This window comes from Herpailurus yagouaroundi, unplaced genomic scaffold, assembly GCF_014898765.1.
Source record: "Herpailurus yagouaroundi ecotype Mexico unplaced genomic scaffold, PumYag 200, whole genome shotgun sequence".
In the NCBI taxonomy this organism is placed as follows: domain Eukaryota; kingdom Metazoa; phylum Chordata; class Mammalia; order Carnivora; family Felidae; genus Herpailurus; species Herpailurus yagouaroundi.
This window is the reverse complement of record NW_024412431.1, coordinates 371265-377062: the sequence shown is the minus strand read 5'-3', so window position 1 is coordinate 377062 and position 5798 is coordinate 371265. Positions and strand designations below refer to the sequence as shown.

At 56.9% G+C, this 5798-nt stretch overlaps 1 long non-coding RNA gene across 1 annotated transcript in view; it reads left to right on the top strand.

Annotated features, from left to right (window-relative positions):
- LOC121013875 (uncharacterized) overlaps nucleotides 1-5021 on the top strand; it is a 6475-nt gene extending 1454 nt beyond the window's left edge. Inside the window, exon 2 of the long non-coding RNA XR_005782958.1 lies at nucleotides 4408-5021. This is a non-coding gene — a long non-coding RNA (uncharacterized LOC121013875). The remainder of the gene's footprint in view (nucleotides 1-4407) is intronic.
- The last annotated feature ends 777 nt before the right edge of the window (nucleotides 5022-5798 follow it).

Here is a 5798-nt window from a genome sequence, read left to right as displayed (position 1 = left end):
TTTTTTAATTTTTTTTTCAACGTTTTTTATTTATTTTTGGGACAGAGCGAGACAGAGCATGAACGGGGGAGGGGCAGAGAGAGAAGGAGACACAGAATCGGAAACAGGCTCCAGGCTCCGAGCCATCAGCCCAGAGCCCCACGCGGGGCTCGAACTCACGGACCGCGAGATCGTGACCTGGCTGAAGTCGGACGCTTAACCGACTGCGCCACCCAGGCGCCCCATCACGTGACAGTTTTTAAGGCTGGATAACGTCCCCTGGTATGGACGGACCGTGGATCCGTCGATGGACCTTTTGGCCGGTGTGAACGCTGCTGTCGTGAACTGCTGTGTACGAGTGTCTGTTCGGTCACCTGTCGTGTACAGAGATCCCTGCTTTCAACCCCTTTGGGTAGATGGATACCCAGCAGTGGAACTGCTGGGCCCGATGGTGGCTCCGGTGTGATTTTCTGAAGGGCTGCTGAACGGTTTTCCACAGCAGCTGCTCTAATTCACCGTCTCACCAGCCGAGCACGGGGCTCCGGTCTCTCCACATCTTGGCCAGCACCTGGTATGTTCCTTTTTTTTTTTTAACATTAATGATCATGTTCCAGGAGAATTAAAGGCAGAATTCTTTTTTATTTATTTTAATCAATCAATCAATCAATTAAAGTAAGCTCTATGCGGGGCTTGAACTCACAACCCTAAGATCGAGAGTTGCAAGCTTCACCAATGGAGCCAAATGGGTGCCCCTCTCTTTGCTTTTTTGTTTTTTAAGTTTATTTATTTATTTTGAGAGCGAGAGGAAGCATGAGTGGAGGAGGGACGGAGAGAGAGGGAGAGAGAGAGAACCCCAAGCAGGCTCCGCAGTGTCAGCGCAGAACCTGATGTGGGGCTCGAATCCATGAACTTCGAGACCACGTCCTGAACGCAAGTCGGACACTTGACCTACTGAGCCACCCAGGCGCCCCTGAAGTTTACATCTTTAATCCCACGGTAGGTTCTTGAGCAAGGGACATCCCGGGGAGGACTTGCCAGGCAGTACCTTGAGACCCCAGAGCACAGGCTACGCGGGAAACAGACTAGGGGTTCGTCCAGCCACAGGCACGGTGAGAGCCGGGACTGGATCCAGGTCATATTAGTACAAATAGTTGGTGGAGATCCGAGGAGGTGAGTTCTAGAAAGAGACCTGGAGGTGGATGTGGTTCACACGTCGGCTGCCCGTGACGCCACAGAAGCGATAGCCCAGGAGGAGGATGAAAATCTGGGTAGGAGACAGAGCTGAGTCATCAGAGATGCAGGGGCAAACTGGTGATGTGACATAAGGACCCAAGCGACAGCTGTTGGGTCTCAAGCAGCGAAGAGTGCTGGAGTGCTGACCAGCGCCCCCTGCCCTTGGGACTTAGCAACCAGGAGGGCCAGGGAGGTGAACGGGGTGAGGATGGGGGGGGGGGGGTCCTCAGCCATTTGCCAGCCAAGGGAGCAGGGTCTTCAAGGCTGGAGGAGGGGATGGGAGGACAGAAGTGGATCTGGGGAGCACGGATAGCCCCTTCTCTCCTATTCAGCTCTGATTTTTGCCGCACAGTGTATCTTTTCCTTCCAGATCTTTTGCTTTCCTTAAAAACCAATTAAGGTGTAATCTGCACCCAGTAAAACCTACCCGCGTTAGGGTACAAGTCTATGCTATTTGACAAATGCATACCGCCCTACAGACACAGCCTCAATCAGGATAGGCGTGTGCCGCCCTCCCCAGCCTCTGGCAACCACCGATGTGTTCCCAATCGCTAGTTTGTCTTTCCCAGAAGAAAAGTGTCAGTGGAGTCATGCCGTATGAGCCTTTGGAGTGTGGCGACTTTCATTCAGCAGAACGCACGGCAGACTGACCCCCGGTGTCAGTTGCCAGTATTTCTTTCCCGTTACTGCTGGGGAGTGTTCTGGGATGTGGATGTGCCACCTTCTACCGGTCCGTCTGTTGAGGGACATTTGAGTTCTTTCCACATTTTGGAAATTATACATATATCGCTGTAAACATCTATGTGCAGGTTTCTGTATGAGCGAAAAGTTGTCATGTCCTCTGGATGAATACCTAGCAGTCCTGACATTCTCTCTCTCTGTATCACACACACACACGCACACACACACACACACACACACACACACACACACACACACACACAGCTTTGGGATACAGTTCATATACCATGCAGTTCACCCATTAAAAGTGCACAATTCAGGGGCGCCTGGGTGGCTCAGTCGGTTAAGCGTCTGAATTCAGCTCAGGTCATGATCTCGAGGTTTGTGAGTTTGAGCCCCACGTCGGGCTCTGTGCTGACAGCTCAGAGCCTGGAGCCTGCTTTGGATCTGTCTCCCTCTCTCTGCCCCTCTCCCACTCATATTCTCTCTCTCTCTCTCTCTCTCTCTCTCTCTCTCTCTCTCTCTCTCCCCCCCTTCTCTCAAAAATAAATACCATGAAAAAGAATTTTAGATATCCAAGGGTCTTTGATCACGTCCACCTTGAATAGGACCATACTACCCATAACATCCACAAGTGGATGTGGACATATTTCCATGGCAACCCTCACTCGCATGTCTCATTCCGTGCGCTCCGTTCGTGGAAATTCAGGTTAGCTCAAGCCTTCTAGAACCTTGGCCATCATGGAAGAGAAGTGGGGCAAGGAAGGGGTGTTCAGGATAGGGAATCTCTAAGGCTGAGGGGAAGATCAGTGGAGAGAAAGAGAGGAAGGCTGTAGAGCGAAGCCCACTGATGGAAGAAGCCTGTTCCAGCCCCAGGGGCCTATGCACCTGACGTGTCCCCCGACTGCTGGGCTCTCCTCTGGCTGTTTGAATGGCCAGCTCCCTCGCCCTTCAGATCTGAGCTCAAATGTCACCTCTGCAGAGAAGATGACCATCCCAGCCACAGCCGCCTGTCTCTCTCTCACTGTTTCCTGTTTATTTCCTTTACTGCACAGACCTCAGGATGTCAGCATTTTTGGGCTCTAACTTGTTCATCACACTCGTTTCTCCCCCTGAAGTGTTAGCTTCAAGAGGGCAGAGGTTAGGAACGCCTTCTCCCCCCTCCCCCTCCCCCCACCCGGTCTAAAACACAGAGTTCAACTCATGTCTGTGCAAGGAACAAGGGGTTCCTGGTGCTGGGGAGTGGGGACCAGTGGGGGCTCCCTACAAGCTCTCTGAAAAGTCAGGGAGGGGATTGGGGGGCCTGGATCTGAGCCCAGCAGCCTGGGGCTCCTCTCCAAACTGACTCCGGCTTAAAGCAGGCTCTTGGGAAGGGAAACAGAGGGCCTCACACACCCCAAAGCCTCCTCAGTCTCCTCAGAGTCCAGTGAGGCTCAGGGGCACGTAGTGGGTGCAGGTGGGGGGGGGGGGGGGGGACGCGGCGCCTCGCACCTGCTCTTCTTCCTCGGTGGCATCTCACACGCGTGGAGGCCTAGGAGCACCTGCGCTGGCAGGTAAGACCGGGGCGCCCTTCTCATGCGCTGGGCCCTCCAGTCGCCGGCCAAGGAGGTGCCCTCGGGCTTGCACGACGTGGGCTTCCATGGATTCCTCGTCCAGCACCAGTCCGCCGATTTCTCCTGGAGCCACCCGACCGGTGCCAGCACCACGCGCAAGCGGTGGGCGCAATGCGTGCGCCCCGGGCGGTGTGGGGGGCTTACAGCTTCTGGGGAGGCCCGCTGAGGGGCAGGACTTGGCTGGGGCGGGGTCCGAGAGGGTCGGGGGGGGGGCGGCCGAGGGGCAGAAGAGACCCATGGGGGCTGCCGGGACCGTGATGGAGGGGGGAACCCGGCGTCTTCGCCAGAACGCGCCACGCTGTAGAGAGCCACCACGTGCGTCGCAGTCGGCAGCCAGAGGGGTGGGGGCGGGGCCGGAGGGCGGGGCCGGAGGGCGGGGCCTGGGCTGGCGTGGGGCTGGCGTGGCCGTGGAGGCAGAGGGGGCAGCAGCGCGCCCTCCGTGGAGGCGGGGCCTGGGAGGAGGCCTAGGAAGCGTGCGCTCCAGAGTTGGGGGTCCCGGGCGCTGACTCTGCGACCCCCCGGGAAGCTGGAGGTGCGCCAGAAACCAGGAGGGGCGGGGCTCGGGCTGAGGGAGGAGCCTGAGGGTCCCCGGGGCTCAAGGGGGATGGGAGGCAGAGGGCGGAGGGCGGGGAGGGGAGGCTGTGCTCTTCCGGCAGCCTGAACTGTGCCACCGTGCGCGGCCACCTGTGTCAGACCTGGGAGCTGGAGAAGCGCGGGGCGGCGCTGGGGTGCAGGCCTGGGTGAGGGTAGGGTCAAGGGGACGGCGGGGACTGTCCTGAACAGCCTGCACCACGCACCCTAGGGGACGCTGCCGATTGAGAGGGCCCAGGAGATGGGGAGGGGTTTCGCGTGGTTGCGTCCTTGGCCACACCAGCAACTCTCCCTGGCCTTCCGTTCCCAGGGCGAGGCACTGGACCCGGCCATCATCAGCCCGGACCCCAGGTGGACCCCAGGTGAACGTCTCCATTGCTGTAGCGGCCCACGAGCCGACGCCCTCAACAGCCCGACGCAGAGGAGGATGAGTTCACGTTACCCCAGGGTGAAGACCAAGGCCTAGACCGCGTTGGGGTTTGGGGGCCTGAGGAGGTGCGGGCCGGAGCCCGGCGGCTGAGTGTGGGGCTGAGTGAGGGATGTGCCTGTGGCTAAGTCCGCGCGGCTGGTCCTGGCTGCAGGGGGTTTTGTGTGTTTGTGAGAGTTCGCGTGTGCCAGCCGTTGTGTGCGTTTGTGGGAGGTGTAGACGGACGTGTTTAGGGCTAATAGGACTGAGGAGCTGGGCTGCCTGGGTTGGAGTCTGGCTTCTGCCACTTAGACACCCTGGGCCTTGGGCCATGGCCCACATTCTTCCTGCCTTGATACCCTTTTGCATTGTGGATTCATTCATCTCTCAAATATTTACTGAGCACCTGCGGTGTGCTAGGCACTACTCGGGGCCCTGGAGGTCATAGCCGTGAACAAAACAGACACAGATCCCTGCTCTGCTGGGCCAGGCCAACAATAAAGATAATGAATTCAGTATACAGTGTGCCGGATGGTGGTGAGTGCTGTGTGTGTGTACGTGGGGAGAGGCTTGTAGTTTTAGATTGAGAAGCCTTCCTGAGAAGGTGATATGTGGATAGAGTTCTTGGGGGTGAGGAGTGAGCTGTGGAGTTGCCTCAGTGGAGGAATAACCTCTCCGGCGGAGCAAAGAGCCCGTGCAAAGGTCCTGGGGCAGGATCAGGCTTGGCTTGTTGGAGGAACAGGGTGGAGAGGCCTGTGGGGCTAGAGCAGAATGAGCCAGGGGGAGAAAAGGAGGAGGTGAGGGCAGGGAGGGGACAGGGGCAGGTCCTGCAGGGCCTTGTGGGTCGTGGGAGGGGCTTGGCCTTTCCCCACGGAAGGGTGTTGAAGCAGCTTCCTCTGGGTTGCATGTGCATGATGACAGCATTTACCCCAAAACTTTCTTATAAGAGTTATGTGAATTAATATGTGTAAAGCGATAATACAGTGCCGGGCGCATACTAAGCGTGCATTAAATATTAGGTTATTATTATGTGTGGTGGACATGTGTGTCCTAGGGTGTGTCTGAACTGCAGCTGAGCTGGGTGGCTGTTAGTGAGTTTGCTGTTGTGAAAGAATCTCTCTAAAGCTATTAAAAAAAAAAAAACACACACACACACCAACTCTGCTGGGTGTTTGAAAGCTCTGATGGGTTACTGCTTTCTGGCTTGGACGGGCTCTTTTGTATAACAGATGTTATCCAGATGTCAGCTGGGGTCACTCGGGCCTCGGAGATTTGGCGCCTGCCTCTCTCCCACG